This window comes from Ovis aries, chromosome 23 (assembly GCF_016772045.2).
Source record: "Ovis aries strain OAR_USU_Benz2616 breed Rambouillet chromosome 23, ARS-UI_Ramb_v3.0, whole genome shotgun sequence".
Taxonomy (NCBI): Eukaryota; Metazoa; Chordata; class Mammalia; order Artiodactyla; family Bovidae; genus Ovis; species Ovis aries.
In genome coordinates this window covers 26,205,706-26,228,451 of record NC_056076.1, presented here as the reverse complement: position 1 = coordinate 26,228,451, position 22,746 = coordinate 26,205,706, and the positions used below count along the sequence as shown (strand labels likewise).

The 22,746-nt window shown below is 37.1% G+C and overlaps 1 protein-coding gene across 1 annotated transcript in view; it reads right to left on the bottom strand.

Annotated features, from left to right (window-relative positions):
* Positions 1-22,746, bottom strand: part of DSC1 (desmocollin 1) — a 357,493-nt gene that overhangs the window by 123,014 nt on the left and 211,733 nt on the right. Inside the window, exons 5-6 of the mRNA XM_004020454.6 lie at positions 9,412-21,570; positions 1,906-2,089 (exon numbers count right to left, since the gene is read on the bottom strand). The gene's annotated coding sequence lies outside the window, so the exon portion shown is untranslated. The remainder of the gene's footprint in view (positions 1-1,905; positions 2,090-9,411; positions 21,571-22,746) is intronic.

Below are 22,746 nucleotides of genomic sequence, written 5' to 3'. Positions count from 1 at the left end.
CCTCCTTGCGGAAATAGCATCTGGACTGAGACCTTAATGACTAGAGAAAGCTGGCTAGTCTGGCTATGTTGACAGTGAGATGAGCTGGAGAGCAGTGGATGACAGGGAAAGTGGCATGAAATGAAGTCAGACTGGTAAGCAGAGGCTGGGCCATGTAAGGATTTACAGATGGATATATTTCTTCTCTACGCTATTATTAGAAGGTTTGAAATAGTGTGATCTGGTTACACACACACACACACACACACACACACACACATACACACATATATTTTGAGAGGTAATTTCAATTGCTGTAATGAAAATAGAGCCTAGGGATTTACTAGTGGAAGAAAGAAAAGAGTCACTCAGTCTTGTTTAACTCATTGAGACCCCACAGATTAGAGCCTGCAAGGTTCCTCTGTCCATGGAATTCCCCAGGCAAGAATCCTGGAGTGGGTAGCCAGATTTCCTAAAGGAAATCAACCCTGAATATTCATTGAAAGGACTGATGCTGAAGTTGATACGAAGAGCCAATTCATTAGAAAAGACCCTGATGCTGGGAAAGATTGGAGATAGGAGGAGAAGGGGACAACAGAGGACAAGATGGTTGGATGGCATCACCAACTCATGGTTGGTGATGGACATGAGTTTGAGCAAGCTCTGGGAGAAGGTGAAGGACAGGGAAGCCAGGTGTGCTTCAGTCCATGGGGTCTCAAAGGGTAGGACATGCCCGAGCAACTAAACAACAATAGGTAATCCAGAGTGATAAACATTTGGATGTAAATGAAGAGAGCTGCATCTAAATTAGATTACTTTAGAATATTTAAATCATCTTTGCTTTTCTCTCCCTTCGTGTATATACATACACACATATGTACATGTATGCGTGTGTATATATATGTAAAACCCTTTAGTATATCCAGGTTGGGAATCTTTTTGATTTCTGAGCTCTTTCTCACTCATCCAGTTTATCTGAATCAGAGAGTCAGACCACATAGCTAAGGTTCCCAGAGACGACAGGTACGATCTTGCCTACAGCCCATCAGGCAACTATATTCCTTGCTTTGCCAGCATTGCTGATTCAAAGTGGAGCCCCCAGATCAAAGGTGGAACGTACCCTCAGCTCTTAAAAACATCAAAACACTCACTGGAGTGCTCTTTCAGTCCATGTTTTCGTAAATCTCAATGAATTTGGATTCTTTTTTCCTCTTTTCATGATTCCCGAAAAAAAGTCACACAAATATCTTTATTAAGAAGGCCAGTGAAAATGTGTTTAGCTAATAGAAATATAAAACTAACTTATTATGAGACGTTTATAGACAGAGAAGTAAGAATGCCAACACTGGCCCGTCCCTCCACCACTACCCCTGGCCCCTCGTTCACTATTTCACAACTGTTTGTATCCCCACAGCTTGTCTGTACTTGTTGTTTATACTTTCAGGGGATGGTCCACTTCTTAAAGTATTCATCCCTTTTCATATTACTTTAAGAAAAATCGGTAGGATTCTGGTTACATTATTCATAGATAATGTACAAAATTATTTCCTTTTTTTTTTTTTTTTGGCCAACTTTGTATAAACCATGAATATCTACAAATACAGAGAAGAGAGGGAAGAAGCAGAGTACCTCTCACAGACAGAACTCCAAAAGGACTGCAAACTGACAGTGACCCTGGGATGTACTTATCCCATTTTAACCGTGTTAGTAATCACGCTCATTTGAATTTACTCACTGTCTTGGGGGTGAGAGAACATAGCACACACACATCAGAACTTGCTTCTCAGATCCCCCACAGACGAGGACAGAATGTATTCCATCAGTCATCCTGAATTCTACTGCACAGAGGACTTCTCTCTAATCATGCAAACACTCCAAAGATTACAACATTATACTTCTATTACACACTTCAAGAGAATGGCTCACCTTTGATTTCATTCATTCAGTCATTCGCCACAGATTCCTGGAATGCCTAGAACTATAAACACTTGGTGAAGAGTTGAAGATACAGTGGTGAACAAGGCATTCTCTGCTTCCAGGAGCTCACCATCCACTGGGTTTCCTCATTCCACAGCCTTTCGTGAGCATCTATCATATGCCAGACCATGTTCTAAGTGTAGGGACACAGCAGAGAAGCAGACAGAAAATAAAAAGTTTTTCAAATAGAGTAATTTTAGGAATTAATATGTCCTATGAAGAGAATGCAGAGAAGGCAACAGCACCCCACTCCAGTACCCGTGCCTGGAAAACCCCATGGACGGAGGAGCCTGGTAGGCTGCAGTCCATGGCGTCTCTAAAAGTCGGGCACGACTGAGCGACTTCACTTTCACTTTTCACTTTCATGCATTGGAGAAGGACATGGCAACCCACTCCAGTGTTCTTGCCTGGAGAATCCCAGGGACGGGGGAGCCTGGTGGGCTGCCGTCTCTGGGGTCGCACAGAGTCGGGCACGACTGAAGCGACTCAGCAGCAGCAGCAGGAAGGGAGTGAAACAGAGCAGGTGATTGCAGGTGTTATTTTCAGTAGATTGATCACAGAAGTGATGTTTGAGCAAGGACCTCCATGATTAAAACAGTGAATCAATCAATTTCCTGTGGAAAAGTATGCTGGGCAGTTGTTGCTGTTGTTCAGTCACTAAGTCATTTTCGACTCTTTGTGACCCCAGAAACTACAGCACACCAGGCTTCCCTGTCCTTCACTACCTCCTGGAGTTTGCTCAAACTTATGTCCACTGAATTGGTGATGCCATCCAATCATCTCATCCTCTGTTGCCCCCTTTCCCTCCTGTTCTCAATTTTTCCCAGAATCAGGGTCTTTTCCAATGAGTTGGCTTTTCACATCAGGTAGCCAAAACATTGGAGCTTTAGCTTTAGCATCAGTCCTTCCAATGAATATTCAGGGTCGATTTCCCTTAGGATTGACTGGTTTGATCTCCTTGCTGCCCAAGGGACTCTCAAGAGTCTTCTCTAGCACCACCATTCAAAAGCATCAATTCTTCAGGGTTCAGCCTTCTTTACAGTCCAGTTCATCTGTACACGACTACTGGAAAAAAACCATAGCTTTGACAATATGGACCTTTGTTGGCAAAGTGATGCTGGCCAGAGAGAACACAAGACATAAGGTCTAAGCAAAGGAGGACCATGAACTATTTCTTCTGAAGCTTGACTACATTTTCAAGGTCATATGAACAATGTCCAACTTTGCTACATTCAAATTTAAACCACGTTCCCATTAGGTCTACCATGTACAGTCAACACTAATACACGTTCTGTACACTGAGCTTAACATTTGTACAGCTTGATATCTCATGCTTTTCTCTGCTTTGTTTACTGAGATTTGTATGTACTTGTCATGCCTGAAATATCTGGGAGAAATGCAAATCATTCAAATATATCACTGGTCTATACAAATCCTTATCCTCCTCTGACCTGAATAGTTTGCTCTTCAGGCTGGATATTCAGTTATCATACTCGGTCTTTCTTTCACCAGCATCCTGAGCATTTTCTTCTCTCCTGTGTTGGATCTCCTGATTCTTGATCCAATGTCATCTTCTTTCATCATTGTGCAGAATTAAGTGGAAGTTATTTAAAAAAAGTGCTAATGTGAGAGATAAGAAGCACGATAACCCTGTATGCGAGACAGCAAAAGAGACACAGATGTATAGAACAGACTTTTGGACTCTGTGGGAGAGAGAGAGGGTGGGATGATTTGGGAGGATGGCATTGAAACATGTATAATATCATATAAGAAATAAATCGCCAGTCTAGGTTCAATGCAGGATAGAGGATGCTTGGGGCTGGTGCACTGGGATGACCCAGAGAGATGGTATGGGGAAGGAGGTGGGAGGGGGGTTCAGGATTGGGAACTCATGTACACCCGTGGTGGATTCATGTTGATGTATGGCAAAACCAATACAGTATTGTAAAGTAAAAAAAAAAAAAAAGAAGAAGCTTACGTTTCAAACTTTATATGTTTGAGATAGAAATAGAAATTGGTATAACTATCAGAAGCTATATCTCTTTACATTCAATCTGATGCTTGTGGATTTAAGCTAATTGAATTCATGAACAGTTACAAGGCTCAAGGATAATCATAAAGGGTATGATTTCAATGTCAGAGATATATTACTAAAAATGATGTTTCATAGGTGAAGCATAACTAAGGATTTTACAATGGAACTCTTTTTGTATCATTAGTCTTTAAAGAATCTGAGTTTTAGAAAGTTCTGGTAACATAGGAACAAAACTATAGAACTGGCCAAACAATTTTTAGGCTTCCATCTTAAATTTAAGAGCCATAAAAAAAGGAATAGCTACTCAATCAGAAAGGTTATAAAATATTCAATAACGCCAAAGTTCTTCTGATATCTTCTGGAACTCTCCTGATCTCTTTACTTTCTTTTTCAACTGTATTGTAACACTGCTCTATCAAAACTTGTTTTCATTTTTTACAAATTATTATTCATGTTATAATAACATACTGAAAGTGCAAATCAATGCTTTACCTCTTGCCCTTTAAAAAAAAATAAATCTCTCATGCATGAACAGATCGAAAATATTTGAGAGAATAAGAAATCAGTGTGGTGTAATAAAGAGGATTAAATATCACTGACTGAACACAAATATGTATTCTCTTTGCCAAAATCCCACTAACTAAAAATCTGAACAACAATCTTGGAAGCCAGAAGATAATGGAGCAATATATTTGAAATTCGAAGGGAAATTAATTTCTTACCTAGAATTCTATATCTAGTCATACAATCAATTAAGTGTAAGAGTAAAATAAAGGCATTGTCATAAGGTCAAGTCTCAAAATGATGATTTCTAATGTGCCTTTTCTCAGAAGCTGCTCTCTTCAAGGAATAGATTAAAAAGCAAAAAGATGAGACCTGGAACGAGAGATGAGGCCTAGGGAATAAGAGATCCAGCAAAAGAGAAGGAATAGAAAATGCTAAGACTAAGAGAGAAGTGGAGCCCTAAAGCGAATATGATAAGAACAGCAGGTCAAACTGGAGCTGACAGAGTATACCCTAGAAGGGAAGCTTGAAAAAAAAAAACAGTCAAACAACTGAACAAATAAAGAAAGTTGTTTTCATTCACTTAGGTGAATAATTATCTAAGTTTTCAGAGCTCTGTGAAAGTACTGGAAATTATTTAATGAAAAGTACATAGAAATCTAAGCAGTGAAATGACTGCTAACAAACTCCAAGGAAAATGGAAAACTGCACACACAAAAAGGAAATGTGATCATATGTGCTGTGTCATTCACTGTGAACAATACAGTCAGAATAATGGAAGCACTGAATTTTACGCTTAGCCCAAATGATGGCATAGCTGCATTGGGACCATGCGTTGAGAGAGGAACGTCTGTATCAAAACCAGGTTGTTGTTTTGTTTTGTTTTTCCATTTGTTGGTTTTAAAAAGAGCTAAATGATCATGTCATATTCCATAAAAGGAATTTAACGGATTGTACCTCAATTTTCAAACTTGAGTACATTTAAAATTTGAAAGAAACCCGAGAAGAAGCAGACGTGCAAGTGGGTTGCCCCTGGTAGGCAGGTCATAAGGAATGGGCATGAGATTGCTAATTTTTCTCATAAAACACTTGGTCATTTTATTAGACATGTTAAAGAATATTGATGCTTTTTTTTTTTTTTTTTAATGAGTAGAGACTACTTAGATTTAAATCCTTGCCCTGGTCTGTTTATTCAATAGCCTAGACAGGTTTATTGACTCCCCTGAACTGCACCCACATTAATTCAAGGGTAGTTTTTGAAACAAAACGAGTCTCCAAATATTTTCTACCTTGACACTTAGGCACGTTTTAAGCATATTTTCTAAACCCAGAAGTTCCAAATTCTTGACAAAGCACAACTTGACCATATCTTCTTCCCATATCAAGGTTTCAAAAGATTTTTGCTCAACTGGACTTCCACCCTCCACCCCAAGCTCCCTGTTAAAAGGATTCCACAGAGGCTGAGGAATAATAAAGCCCAAAGTGACCCATAACTCTTCAGAGATAATTCCAAGATAAGGGACAAGAGGAATTTCCAAGGCATCTCGGATGTCCCAGGATTTTAAAGACTCCAAGTCTCAAGTCTTTGCAACAATTCCGTATGAGCAGAAGGGGCGGCTGTACAGGTCAAAAGCCAGGGGAATAGGAAGCTAGGCACCCTTTTGACATCGTGTGTCTATTGGTTTAAGGAAAGAACATGATTTCCTCTTAACTCAAATTTATATCTATGTATCAGATATTTTTACAAGAATGTTTAAAAACTTTTATTTCACATTTTAAAAGATGGAATGTATTTTTCCATTTCATTATTCTTAATACCTTTGGAAATTTGTAGGCAAATAAAGTGGAAATAGAAGATTGAAACAAATGTTCTAGAACTCATCTCTGTTTTTCTGTTTCATTTGCTATTTACAGTTGCTATTGACAAAGCTAACTGCACCTCCTTAACAGTTCTCACTCTGAAAAACAGATCCACATTCTTTTCTTATCAGGGACTGGTGCCTTACACTCAGCTTAATGTTCAACCAGAGTAACTCACACTTGTTCTACTTATTTCACACATTTTACTTATTCCAGGAGAAAGAATGCACATTGAACTGCGCTGAGTATATATTTTATTCAACTGCATTTAGATATTTTATACTTATAAACACACATAATTATATTCTGTATCCAACCTATTTATATTACTTGCAAATGGATATAGCAACTGCCTGCTTACCACCATATGATTTTAAAGTAATCTCCGTTAACTCAAATTACAAAAAATAATCAAATATATCAATTTATATTTGTGTACAATGAATCCTAAATTTTAAAAGTATTATAATTGAGTCTTTTATTTTCATTAGGACCTTGATATTGGGCAAGATTTCAAGTCAAAACGGTTCATCCCCTATTATTCCAGTAGAGATGATCATTTCTCTTTCTATAGTTGGTTACTGGATTTTTTAAAAAATATAATTTATTTATTTTAATTGGAGGCTAATTACTTTACAATATTGTATTGTTTTTGCCCTACATCAACATGAATCCACCACGGGTGTACATGTGTTGCCCTGGATTTTTAATTATCTAAAAATTTAAAATAAATCTTCAACTATAGCAGCCAACAGGGTGTTTCATGGTTTAGATTTTGGGTTGCTGTTCCCAGTCAGTCAAGGATAGAGTCCTGAGTCAAAATGAACCATGTGGAGGGCTTTACCTTAATCTTTACTATTCCAATATCTTCCCCCACCAAAAACAAATATACAACCAAAATGTGATATTGTTTGCCCTGTAGTTTATATAGAGAAGGCATAAATCTTTATTGTGCAGTTCAGTGAATTTTGAAATATGTACGCAGTTAACCAACATGCAGATCGAAGTATAGAAGAACATGTCTGTCATTCTAGAAAATTTCTCCATACCACTTTCCAATCACCAGGATTTTTCTGATTTCTAACATCAAAAATTAATTTTACATATTCTTTGCATGAGCTCAATACGAGTAAAATTATAAAGTCTATACTGTTGGGTGCCTGGTTTCTTTTGATCAATAATTTTTGAGATAAATACAAAGCCTGAACTTTGGAAAAAAAGAAGTAAAAACGGTTTTTCTTCACAGATGGCACAACTGGGTGTAAAAGTCATAAGGCATCAGAAAAAAAAGCTTATAAATACTAAGAAAGTCAGTCAAGGGCTACAAAGTCACCATATAAAAATTATTACTTCTTACACTGTGAAGAAGGCTGAGCACCGAAGAATTGATGTTTTTGAACTGTGGTGTTGGAGAAGACTCTTGAGTCCCTTGGACTGCAAGGAGATCCAACTGAACTGAACTGAACTTGCAGTAATATATGTAGTGAAGTGAAAATGTTAGTTGCTCAGTTCAGTTCAGTTCAGTCACTCAGTTGTGTCCGACTCTTTGTGACCCCATGAATCGCAGCATGCCAGGCCTCCCTGTCATCACCAACTCCCGGAGTTCACTCAAACTCCTGTGCATCGAGTTGGTAATGCCATCCAGCCATCTCATCCTCTGTCGTCCCCTTCTCCTCCTGCCCCCCATTCCTCCCAGCATCAGGGTCTTTTCCAATGAGTCAACTCTTTGCATGACGTAGCCAAAGTATTAGAGTTTCAGCCTCAGCATCAGTCTTTCCAATGAACTCCCAGGACTGGTCTCCTTTAGGATGGACTGGTTGGATCTCCTTGCAGTCCAAGGGACTCTCAAGAGTCTTCTCCAACATCACAGTTGCTCAGTTGTGTCCAGCTCTTTGCACTCCCATGGACTTTAGCCCACCAGGCTCCTCTATCTATGGAATTCTCTAGGCAAGAATACTAGAGTGGGTAGTCATTCTCTTCTCCAGGAGATCTTCCTAACTCAGGGTCTCCTGAACTGCAGGCAGATTCTTTACCATCTAAGCTACCAGGGACGCTCAATAATATGCATACATTTTTAGTAATATGTGTATATACACACTTAAATATGTAAATTAAAACTAGACCCACAACAGTTTAAAAGTCATTCATTGGAAAAAATGTTAATCTTTTCAAGAAATCGTGCTAGAACAATGGGACAGCTATAGGTAAGAAAATGAACTTCAACCTACATCTTATACATTATGCCAAGGATCATATATCTAGATTTAAATCTTAGAGTACTTAGAAGATTTTTTTTTAATCTTTGTGACCCAGGGTTAGGTAAAATATTCTTAGAAGTGATACAAAAATTCAATCTATTCAAGAAAAAAATGATGAATTGAACTTCATCCAAATTAAAAATGTTTGCTTTGTTTAAGACATTATTAAGAAAATCGAAAGGCAAGCTACAGCCTGGGAGATAATGTTTGCAAAATCACATATACAATAAATTACCTATATCAAGACTATATGATGAACTCTCAAAATTCAACAGTAAGAAAACTTAAAAACCTATATGCTGCTGCTGCTGCTAAGTCGCTTCAGTCATGTCCGACTCTGCAAGCCCATAGACAGCAGCCCACCAAGCTCCCCCGTCCCTGGGATTCTCCAGGCAAGAACACTGGAGTGGGTTCCCATTTCCACAAAAAAATTGAACAGACACTTCACCAAAGAGGATCTACAGACAGCAAACAGCACTTGGAAAGATAATCAATACCACTAGCCATTAATATCAATATATCAATATCCAATATCAATATCACTACCCCACGGACTATAGCCCAGCAGACTCCTCCATCCATGGGATTTTCCAGACTAGAATACTGGAGTGGTTGCCATTTCCTTCTCTAAGGGACCTTCCTGACCCAGGGATCAAACCCAGGTCTTTGCATTGCAGGAAGACTCCTCACCATTTGAGCTATCAGGGAAGTCCCATCACTAGCTATTATGTAAATGCAAATTAAAACCAAGGTAAAATACTACTACAAAACTATTAGAGCAACTAAAATAAAAAATACCAACAACGTCAAGTGCTGGTAAAGATGTGGAGCAACTGGACCACTCATGTATTGCTTCCTGGAATACAAAATGGTACAGCCAGTTTGGAAAAGTTGGGCAATTTCTTCAAAATTAATCCTTTACTGGAGAGAAATAAAAATTATTTTCACACTGAAAGATCTGTACCTGAATGTTTATAGCATCTTTATTCATAATAATCAAAAACTTCATCAACCAAAAACTCCATCAATTTCTAATGGATAAATAAACTTTTGTAAATTCACATCAAAGGAACAAACTATTGATAAACTCTACAGATTGGCTGAATCTCAAAGACATTGTGCTAAGTAAAAGAAATCATCACACTTTAGCTTTTATAGTCTCAAAAGGTGTACATTAATGACTCCAGGTATACAATATTTTCCAAAAAACTAAGCTATCAGTTTGAGAACAGTTCAATGGTTTCAAAGAGTTAGGGATGCAGGAAGCAAGCATGCATGCTCTTCAGGTGTCTCCAACTCTTTGCAACCCCATGGACTGAAGCTCACCAGGCTCCTGTCCATGGGATTCTCCAGGCAAGAATACTGGAGTGGGTTGCCATTTCCTTCTCCAAGTGACCTTCCTGTTCCAAAGATCGAACCACTTCTCATTATGTTTCCTGCACTGTCTTCTTTACCCCTAGCCCCACCTGGGAAGCCCACAGAGGAAGCATGTGACTGTAAAAAGATAGCATGAGAGTTTTTGAAGGTGATGAAATTGTTCTATAATCTGATGTAACCTGTAAATTTCAGTTTTACACAAATCTAAAATTCAAAAACTGTACAGCCCACCAATCAATTATACTGTATGATAATTTAAAAATTAAAAATCAAAAATCAAAACCAAAATTATTGAATAAAGAATAATTCTTCTGTGTGTATAAAATATTGTATAGTCATGAAGGTGAATGAATTAATCTGTCAATACCTAATAATCTGAGCGGGTATCTCCAACATGTTGCTAAGTGATACAATCTATTTCAAGTGTTATGTTTGTAAAATATGATCCAATTTTTGCAAAAATTAAAACAAAACCAAAATTTATATGTGATTGTATATGTATGTGCATGAGTATGTGTATGAATGCGTGCATCTGTGTATATGCATCATGTTTCTATCAATTTCATTGAAGAGAAAGATACTCAGAAAAGAGATAGGGGTTTAGAGGTGAAGTGGAAAAAATGGTTAACTCTTGTAATAAGTGTATCATTTTGGTGATTAAATACTTAGTTGGCCAAAAAGTTCATTTGGGTTTTCCAGTAACATCTTATATGAAAAATCCTGAATGAATTTTTTGGCCAATATTTGTTCTTTTTGTTGAAAAAGAATAAGATAATATCTCTTATATAGGAATGAGTATTTTGGAAGAATGCTACTTCCACAGAAACATAAATATGACTGTTATTATACACAGAAAGATGTTTTTTAAAAATGCCTTTTCATTATTATTGATCTGTGATTTTAGTCTTCAAAACATGGTAAAAATTGAGGAAATGTGAGGAGTTTATTGTCAATTACAAATTCTATAAATCCTTAGATTTAGGTAGATTTACATTGTAGTGAGCTATGGAGTTGGTGATAGACAGGGAGACCTGGCGTGCTCGATTCATGGGGTTGCAAAGAGTCGAACACGACTGAGCAATTGAACTGAACTGAACTGATGACCACGAACGTATTTCAAAATAATTAATAATATTTCAACCCAGTATTGCCTGAAAGATGATTTTTGAAATAACAGCATAATTTTCTTCAGCGTATCTTACAGAGTTAATGAAGCATAACTATATTTTGAAGCATAACTATATAATGAAGCATAACTAGTATTTTGCTAAGTCAAGGATAATATTTTAAAGTATGTAAAATTCACATTATAGTTTTATTAGTAAAAATGATTCCTTTTTCTTAATAGAGTAACATAGCCCATTTCAAATGATTTCCAAAATAGAATTTTTTTATATAAGCAGTACTATTCAACATTTTGTTATCAGGTAAAGAAGAATTACAGTTTGAACACAGAGAATGTTTAATGCTTCTTAAACGGGAATATGTTCCTCAATATCATGTACACAAATTATCATAAGGTAAAATTTCCTGAAGGTGGCAGCATTCTAAGCAAACCTGTCCTCAACTTATGCAGCAAGCTCTTATTTATGAAGCATTATTACATTTGCTGTTTAAAATGGCTGGTAATATTACAAACCATTAGTAATTATGAAAACAATGTCACTGTAACCATCATACTGATGGGATTTCAAAAGAACTCCTACTAGTTATAGTCTATACTTTAAGTTATTCTTCTATATATAAGCATATGCTATGTATCTGCTGTCCCTAACCTTTTTAGCACCAGGGACCAGTTTTGTGGAAGGCAATTCTTCCATGGACTGGGGTGGGTGGGGGTGGGGTGGAGATGGTTTCAGGATGATTCAAGCACATTACATTTATTTTATACTTTATTTCTACTATTATTACATCAGCCCCACCTCAGATCATCAGGCATTAGATTCTGAAGCTTGGGGCCTCTGGTATATACATATATATCTTGCACAAATATATGAAAGAAAGTGAAAGTTGCTCAGTCATGTCTGACTCTGCGACCCCGTGGACTGTAGTCTATGGAATTCTCCAGCCCAGAATATTGGGGTGAGTAGCCTTTCTCTTCTCCAGGGGGTCTTCCCAACCCAGGAATCAAACCCAGGTCTCCCTCATTGAGGGCAGATTCTTTAGCAGCTGAGCCACCAGGGAAGCCCTGTGAATGCCAGGAAGACCAGGGAAACACAAATACACATATAAGACTAAATACTCAATATATACATCATGCAAACACAAATATATACTTTTAAGGGCTTATATATCTATGAAAACGTCTGTTTCCTGAGATAGTACATTAATTTTCATACTAATAAATGTTAGCAAAATGACAAGGTGCCAAAGATGCATTTCAATATTCCAATTTTCAACTTTGAATCAGAGGAAATTAATTTTAATGCCAATTCTTTCTCTACATTTCTTGAAATAAGAGGAAAATAATCATGATGAATATTATGGCTATGATTCTTGAACTAAGAATGGCCCCTGTAAATCAGAAGACAAATTCCAATTTAAACATTGAGCTTTAAAGTATACAGGCCAATATCACTGATGAACATAGATGCAAAAATCCTCAACAAAATTCTAGCAATCAGAATCCAACAACACATTAAAAAGATCATACACCATGACCAAGTGGGCTTTATCCCAGGGATGCAAGGATTCTTCAATATCTGCAAATCAATCAATGTAATTCACCACATTAACAAATTGAAAAATAAAAACCATATGATTATCTCAATAGATGCAGAGAAGGCCTTTGACAAAATTCAACATCCATTTCTGATAAAAACTCTCCAGAAAGCAGGAATAGAAGGAACATACCTCAACATAATAAAAGCTATCTATGACAAACCCACAGCAAACATTATCCTCAATGGTGAAAAATTGAAAGCATTTCCCCTAAAGTCAGGAACAAGACAATGGTGTCCACTTTCACCGCTACTATTCAACATAGTTCTGGAAGTTTTGGCCACAGCAATCAGAGCAGAAAAAGAAATAAAAGGAATCCAAATTGGAAAAGAAGAAGTAAAACTCTCACTGTTTGCAGATGACATGATCCTCTACATGGAAAACCCTAAAGACTCCACCAGAAAATTACTAGAGCTCATCAATGAATATAGTAAAGTTGCAGGATATAAAATCAACACACAGAAATCCCTTGCATTCCTATACACGAATAATGAGAAAGTAGAAAAAGAAATTAAGGAAACAATTCCATTCACCATTGCAATGAAAAAAATAAAATACTTAGGAATATATCTACCTAAAGAAACTAAAGACCTATATATAGAAAACTATAAAACACTGATGAAAGAAATCAAAGAGGACACTAATAGATGGAGAAATATACCATGTTCATGGATTGGAAGAATCAATATAGTGAAAATGAGTATACTACCCAAAGCAATTTACAAATTCAATGCAATCCCTATCAAGCTACCAGCCATATTTTTCACAGAACTAGAACAAATAATTTCAAGATTTGTATGGAAATACAAAAACCTCGAATTGCCAAAGCAATCTTGAGAAAGAAGAATGGAACTGGAGGAATCAACTTGCCTGACTTCAGGCTCTACTACAAAGCCACAGTCATCAAGACAGTATGGTACTGGCACAAAGACAGACATATAGATCAATGGAACAAAATAGAAAGCCCAGAGACAAATCCACATACATATGGACACCTTATCTTTGACAAAGGAGGCAAGAATATACAATGGAGTAAAGACAATCTCTTTAACAAGTGGTGCTGGGAAAACTGGTCAACCACTTGTAAAAGAATGAAACTAGATCACTTTCTAACACTGCACACAAAAATAAACTCAAAATGGATTAAAGATCTAAATGTAAGATCAGAAACTATAAAACTCCTAGAGGAGAACATAGGCAAAACACTCTCAGACATAAATCACAGCAGGATCCTCTATGATCCACCTCCCAGAATTCTGGAAATAAAAGCAAAAATAAACAAATGGGATCTAATTAAAATTAAAAGCTTCTGCACAACAAAGGAAAATATAAGCAAGGTGAAAAGACAGCCTTCTGAATGGGAGAAAATAATAGCAAATGAAGCAACTGACAAACAACTCATCTCAAAAATATACAAGCAACTTATGCAGCTCAACTCCAGAAAAATAAACGACCCAATCAAAAAATGGGCCAAAGAACTAAATAGACATTTCTCCAAAGAAGACATACGAATGGCTAACAAACACATGAAAAGATGCTCAACATCACTCATTATCAGAGAAATGCAAATCAAAACCACAATGAGGTACCACTTCACACCAGTCAGAATGGCTGCGATCCAAAAATCTGCAAGCAATAAATGCTGGAGAGGGTGTGGAGAAAAGGGAACCCTCCTACACTGTTGGTGGGAATGCAAACTAGTACAGCCACTATGGAGAATAGTGTGGAGATTCCTTAAAAAATTGCAAATAGAACTACCTTATGACCCAGCAATCCCCCTGCTGGGCATACACACCAAGGAAACCAGAATGGAAAGAGACACATGTACCCCAATGTTCATCGCAGCACTGTTTATAATAGCCAGGACATGGAAACAACCTACATGTCCATCAGCAGATGAATGGATAAGAAAGCTGTGGTACATATACACAATGGAGTATTACTCAGCCGTTAAAAAGAATTCATTTGAATCAGTTCTGATGAGATGGATGAAACTGGAGCCGATTATACAGAGTGAAGTAAGCCAGAAAGAAAAACACCAATACAGTATACTAACACATATATATGGAATTTAGAAAGATGGCAATGACGACCCTGTATGCAAGACAGGAAAAAAGACACAGAGGTGTATAACGGACTTTTGGACTCAGAGGGAGAGGGAGAGGGTGGGATGATTTGGGAGAATGGCATTCTAACATGTATACTATCATGTAAGAATTGAATCGCCAGTCTATGTCTGACGCAGGATACAGCATGCTTGGGGCTGGCGCATGGGGATGACCCAGAGAGATATTATGGGGAGGGAGGTGGGAGGGGGTTCATGTTTGGGAACGCATGTAAGAATTAAAGATTTTAAAATTTAAAAAATAAAAAACTAAAAAAAAAATAATAAAGTACTTATTCAATTCCATTCACAGTTTTAAATGAAAACCCATAAAGATTCATGGCTGCCAATAAAATATTATTTGATGATATACTTTTGAAGCTATAATTTTCTATATTGATGGTTGTGACTGTTATCTTTAATATTAAAAGGCAAGTTTCCTGACCTATACTTTGCCATTAGGGACTCTTCTAAGAAGAGAGAGTTCATAAGCATGGCCAGATAATCACTGTCATCCCTGTAACTCCACAGGAGATCACAGTCATCTCAAGGGAAATGTTAGCCTGCAGGAACAACTGAAACATATGGTTCTTTGATAAGAATCTTACAATATCTAGTTCTTTCCATCCATCCCCACTGACTTGTACCTAAATTCTCCTATACACGTACACTATCTGAAAAAAGAATTGGCATTTTCTCAGGAATAGCAGCCATTAATCCTTTGCAGTGTCATTCATCAGTGGAACTCCTCTGGAAGATCCCCTGGAGAAGGGAATGACAGCCCACTCCAGTATTCCTGCCTGGAAATTCCCATGGCACAGGATCTGGTGAACTACAGTCCATGGGGTTGCAAGAGCTGGACACGATTGAGCAACTCACACACACATACACAATCCTTTGCTGTGTCATTCATCAGTGGAGTTCCTCTGGACTCAGGTTGTTTTTCATTTAAGATGAGATGTGCTTCTCCATTCATACTTGTTGTTTGGTTGACTTCTAGCTGTTGGTTACTCCTTTTCTAAATTCTATTGTGTTTGCCAGTAACCTCCTATCTAAATGTTAAGGCGAATTCATCAAGTATAAATTAGACTGTCATACAATCAAATGTTTCTTAGAAAGAGAATGAAGTCTTTTGTGCCATGAGTACAAAGACATAGTGTGTCTCTGCAGATGGTAACATGCAAGCCAGCTAATCCATGTGTGACCATGTGGTTTTTAGCAAAGAAAAATCCCTGGAAGTCAGTAAATGCAAACTCAGCATTTTTCCCCCCATCTAGAGTTTCCCCAAACAAGCTTTCCTCTTTATCTCTATTGGTTTTCATTTTTCCTTCTTTCCACTTTTTCCTTTACTCTTTGCCATATCATTATTCTTCCATTCTTCCATTCTTCCATTCTTCTTCTTTTCTCCTCCTCCTCCTTTTTTTTTTTTTTAAAAAAAACTCTGTCCCTTTTCTCTGCAGTTTATGATTCTGTGAGCATAACACAATTTTTTTTTTTCTGGCCTCTAGACCACTTCTCTTCTTCTCCCTCTCTCTGTCATTCCCTAACATTATAATATTGATTATGTTTTTTTTTTCTTGCTTTCCTCCAAGGCAAATTTGAGAAAAACACAAGGTCTGGGACTTGAGGTCACAAAAGCAATAATAACATAGATTCTGGGTGGTGATGGACAATGGTTAGAATGATGATTTATCCAGATATCATCACAGAATAGGGACAAGGAAAGTTCTATGAAGTTTCCTTATAAATTTAAAACCAAAAAATTTCCAACATAACTCATCCAATGAATCTTATTTTTTACATACTTAGGACTAGCAAGTTAAAAATTCTTAAAATATTTGGCTTAAACTCCTCAGTTAATGCTATAGAATACACCCAACAAGATATTATAGATACAGATGAGGAAGTGAATTCTTTTTCTATATTTTTCGAAACAGGGCTTAATAAAGAAAAGATTTAAAGAAATAAATGAGAAGGCTATTTCAAACAAAATGAGATCACTTGAGCATGAGTGACAGAAGACAGAAGTATAAAGAAGAGAAAATAGGCATGATTCTAGTATGAGGAACTTGAGATTAGCGAGAAATGAAAGTTGAAATACAAGAAACAGTGAAAGCATTCATATATGCAACTAGCAATTGCCTTGGAGGAAAGTAAGACAAAAATCAATATTATAATATTAGGGAATGACAGAGAGAGGGAGAGAGACACGAGGTCTAGAAGCCAGAAAAAAAAAAATCTTGTTGACTGCAATAATAAGAAGGAAATAAATTTGGAACGTAACATGGTAGAAGAGGCTTCCCTGGTGGCTCAGTGGTAAAAAAAATCTGCCTACAAATGCAGGAGACACTGGTTCAATTCTGGATCAAGAAGATTCCCTTAGAGAAGGAAATGGCAACCCACTTCAGTATTCTTGCCTGGGAAATCCCTTGGACAGAGGAGCCTGGTGTGCTGCAGTCCAAGGGGTTGTAAAGAGTTGGACGTGACTGAGGGCCTAAACAGGTGGAAGGAGCAGTAAGATTTTGCCATGAGTGGAAGGAAGGGCTGGTTAGATCATCTGCCAAGTGGAGAAGATTTAAGCATCTGAGCCAAACAGAAGACATATCCATGACTATTGTACAAGAAGTCAGTTTTGCCCTAAATCAAGTCGAGTGAAAACCAGCAAGCTGATTCTTATATCACGTATGAAAAGAACAACAAATATATAATCTAATTATCACTGAAAGCAGAAATGACACTAATTATGTTTCAAACTCTTCATAATCTCATGGAATGTGATAATAAGTGAACTGTGGACAGCATCAAGCTCATTCTGATGCCCAAATAAAGGTGCACAATGAAATTAAAGTTAGCAAGAAGAAATTTGTATTATTATTCTATATTAGCTACCTGGAAAAATCTTAGGTACTTTGCATTTGAGACAGATTTTCTTGTTTCCTGATCCTTCTAGCAAAATAAAGGTAATATAAGCAGTTCTTTGCCAAAGTGAACCCAGAAAGGAGAGACAGGGCAGAGTCACCCTAAGCATATATCGCTCTCCTCCTTCGCCTACGTGTAGAAAAAGCTAGGAGACACAAGAAATGTGGGTTTGATCCCTGGGTCTGGAAGACACCCTGGAGTAAAGAAGTGGCAACCCACTCCAGTTTTCTTGTCTGGAAAAGTCCATGGGTAGAGGAGCCTGACCGGCTACTGTCCACAGGGTCACAAAGAGTTGAACATGACTGAGCACACAGCACACAACGTAACAAGTTAGTCGTATCAGAAGTGGGGCATCCATTGCCTCCACCCATTTTCAAGCTTCCCATTGAAATACTGACTTTCCTCTATGGACCTCCAGTACAAGGAAATGAGAACACAAGAGTGGAACATAAGCTCTTAGTTTTGACTACTGGGAGAAAATAGTCGATATTAATTATTCCTGAAGCATCCCAGAATTCTTGACCTCTTTGGAAACAGTTGTGGTGTCAGAGGAATTCCATTTACAAGAAGGGTCCCAAGATTTTAAACAGGATGAATAAACACTTGAGCTTACTGCCAGATTCTACTGTGACTGAGTTAAAACACTAAAGATTAGGGAAAGGGCTATTTTATTTATTTATTTATTTAGCTTCAAACTCTTGGAAGGTAGCCTTAGAGTTGGTCTTCCAGATGGAGAAGCATAAATGTGGATGCCTCTTGGACCCAAGAAGTCCTGGGCTTAGGAAAGGGACTTCACAACGTATTTTGCTACCTGCTGTAAAGGGATTTGAAATGTTCTTTATAAAAGCAAATTTTTAAGAAGTTCTACACAGACTCATAGAGAAGGTTCAGTTACTTTTTATCTTTTAAAAAGTTTTTTCTTTGATGTGGACCATTTTTTTTTTTTGGTCTTTATTGTTTTTGTTACAATATTGCTTCTATTTTATGTTTTGGTGTTTGGGCCATAAGGCATGTGGCGTCTTAGTTCCCTGACCACAGATCAAACCTGAACCCCCTGCACTGGAAGGCGAAGTCTTAACTACTGGACCACCAGGGAAACCCCTACCTGCTTTTTTAAATGAACATATAATATAAATATGGTATACCTACTATGCCTCTGAAAAGTGGACCTATCACAGGCGTATGACTCAGTGAGTTTTTATCATATAATTACATCTCATGTAACGAGCTCCTGGATCATGATCTAGAGCACTAACAGAAAGGACTTTAAATGTAACTACTAGCCTGAGTTCTAACAGCAGAGCTTTGCCTATTTTTTCCTTTTAGGCTTTGTTCATTTATTTTGAATAAATGAAATAATGCTGCCTGTTCTCATATGTATCTGGCTCCCACTCAGATATTATGCTTGTATGTTTCATTCATATATTTGGGGGTATTATGGACTGGAAGGGTTATTCTCATTGCTGTATAGTAGTCTATTATATGAATATGCTGTAATATATTATCCAATTCTACTATTGATGAACACTTGAGCAGCTTCTAATCTGGGGATGTTATGAACAGTGCTATGATAAACATTCTCATATATGTGTCTTTCAGTGTACATATCCATTCATTTAAGATAGGTATATATCAAACAAGTGGAATTGCTAAGCCTTAGGGTAGGTGCATGTTCATTTGTTTTAATAGATACTGCCAAACAATTTTCCAAAATGTTTCTACCAATTTACATTGCAACTGTCATGTGTGAGAGTTACAATTAATCTACATCTTTGACAATCTTTTCCATTTTTTTACTTTAGCTTTTCTGATGGGTGACCATGGGGATTTAGAAATGTACTCTTAACACTGGCTGAGGAGTCTTGGACCCAGATCTTGATAATTCCACTTGTAAATGATGTATCTGTGTCTCAGATTCCACTATTACATGCAGCATCTTTTAAATGAAAATAAATTGATTTTAAGAAATATACCCAAAAAACCAACTTTACCCATCAACCAACACTTTGAAAAACAGTTGAGGGGTCAATTCTTCAATTCAAGCACATCAAATGAAGCTGCAGTTTCAAGGATACACAGTTTTTCAATTTTGTTTTTTCCTAATACTTTTACTTTTAATCAATCTGATTGTCTATTCCTTTACAGATTTATCCAGACTGCATTGGTGTTTTCCAAAGCAGAATATAGACCCACTGGAAAACTTGTTCTAGCTTAAAATGTTATTTATTATGTTATTACTACCTGATATTTTCTGTGATAATTATCAGAGATGCAAAGATCATTAAAATAGAATCCTCCTTTTCAGCAACTCACAAACTTAGGAGAAAGATAATAGCTTACATACTTTGAGTCTTTGGTGTATGAGCTTCACACACTTATCTCATTTAATCCTCCTTAACAACATAGGTGCAGGGTTGATTATTGGCCCCTTCTATGGATGAGGAGGCTGAGGCACAGAGACATGAATAAACTTGCCCGAGGTGGCAGTGATGTAGAAATGGCATTCAAAGCCACTATGATTTTAACCATGACACCATCCTATGTCTATGACAAAAGACAGAATAGGATATGTGCTTTAAAATAGGGCTGAAAACAAAGTTATCAAAACAAAACAGAGATCCAAGTGGGAAAGATGAATTCTGACTGAGGAAGTTGGAAACCTTATGGAAAACGCATAGGATGAGCTGGGTCTTGAAAATTAGGTAGTACTTTGAAGGAAAAAAGTGAGAAGGAATGGAACCTCATGTAGAGGAAGTAACACAGATTCAAAATTTCTTGGAGAAGGAAGTGTAACACAAGAGACTAGAAGAAAGTGAGTTAACAAACGGACACAGAATGGACACAGGAATTTAGAGGATGTCGAGGATTTTATGCAGGCTTCCCAGGTGGCATAGTGATAAAGAATCCACCAGCCAGTGCAGGAGATGTAAAAGATGCGGGTTCAGTCCCTGGATCAGGAAGATCCGCTGGAGAAAGGCATGGCAACCCACTCCAGTATTCTCGCCTGGGAAATCCCATGGACAGAGGAGCCTGGCGGGCGATAGTCCATGAGTTCCCAAAGAGTTGGACATGAGTGAGCGTGTACACACGCAAGTATTTTATGCAGCATGTAGTCTTGCACTGCCGTTCAAGCAGCTGACAGATGAGAGAGTGAATAAGTGGGTAAAGGCTACATTCAGGAGCGCAGCACTTTGAGGTCTGCATAACTGAAGTAGAACCTCAGCCTAAGGTTTACAATTTCTCATTCTGTAAAATTTATTTTATAATGTGGGATCTTCAATTCTGGGAGTGGTTTTGCTAAAGGATTGTTAAATTTAATTGTATAGAAACCAGGCCAAATTTCAAATCACTTTCAGTAGTGTTATCTTCACCTCATTGTTTTAAAATTTTATTTTAAAATGATAAAAAAATCACTGACCCAAAATATTATTTTGGCATTAAAGAGAAGAAATAGATATTTTTAAATTATTACTGCAAAAGTACTTGGAAAATGTTCATCCTTGCTTATAATCAAAGAAGCATAAATTATAACAACCTGGAGATGATATAGTACACCTATCAGTTCAGTTCAGTCGCTCAGTCGTGTCCAACTCTTGGCGACCCCATGAATCGCAGCACGCCAGGCCTCCCTGTCTATCACCAACTCCTGGAGTTTACTCAAACACATGTCCATCGAGTCAGTGATGCCATCCAACCATCTCATCCTCTGTCATCCCCTTCTCCTCCTGCCCCCAATCCCTCCCAGCAGCAGGGTCTTTTCCAATGAGTCAACTCTTCGCATGAGGTGGCCAGAGTATTGGAGTTTCAGCTTCAGCATCAGTCCTTCCAATGAACACCTGTAAGAAGTCCAAAAATATTTTTGATGATAATGATGGCTATGCTGAGGTGATACTGCCCCAAGAAAACACAGTTAGTACCTCTAAAATTATGCCATGCTTTTGGGAACAATGTATTCAAGAATCATGAAGAACTCTATGTCATAGTTATTCTATTTCCAGAAATTTGCTCATTTATTTATACAATGGTTATTGAGCATCTGTGGTAGGGATCTAGAAGATAAATATCAGCAACATATAGTCCATTCCTTCAAGAAGCTAATCTACTAATTGAGAGTGAACTTGAAAAATAAAACAAAATACTACCTTTAAGTTTAGTGACTTTTATAAAGAATGGTATGCATGGAGGGAAGAGGAAACTAAATATAGGTTATCTTAAGGAAACCATCTGGGACAGCAAAAAGAAATTCATGAGGCTGTTAATTGGGCATCTGCAATAATAAAATGAAATCAAGGAGAATAAAAAAGGTCAACCCCCGCTATATATTGACTTAATGAAACAATTTAAAGCATTCTGATAAGACAAAATGGAGTACGAAATATTTTTAAAAATGAAAAACCATATTCAGTACAAATTATCATGCAAAATTGTTTACACAACATGATTGTAGCATGTAAAAATATACAGATATGAAGTAATGAACAAAAGTTGATCAGCTTGACAAAAAGAAAATTTTAATAAAAAATGGCATTTAAGATTGTATTTTGTTTATAATAAAAGGTAAACTTTACTCATTTAATAATTTCTGGAAAATTAAAGGGAAAATATTCAGATGGTAAAATTATAGAGATTATACCTAAATATTAAGGTAAAAACTCTGATACATTAAGTTGCAGAATGTTGACAACCCAATATTTTTATATTTGTACCAGATCTTCCCAGTTCAAAATCTTCCTCAATTATTATCATCATGAACACAATATTTCTGTTAAAGAAGTGGGTGTTGATTGGTGACTATCTCCATATTTCTCAAGTGAGAGAGCTGAGATTATTTCAGTGACGTGTCATTTGCTTGATTACAAGGGCTGAGGTCTCTCTATCTTAAGCCAACAATGATTCCCAAAGGGCTCACTAGCTTCTAATCAGAACTTTTTAAACCAACTTTTTCTTTATCTGCCAAACTCTGAATTTAGAACCCCATGTTTTCTCCACTGGAGATTATCATATAGCACCAT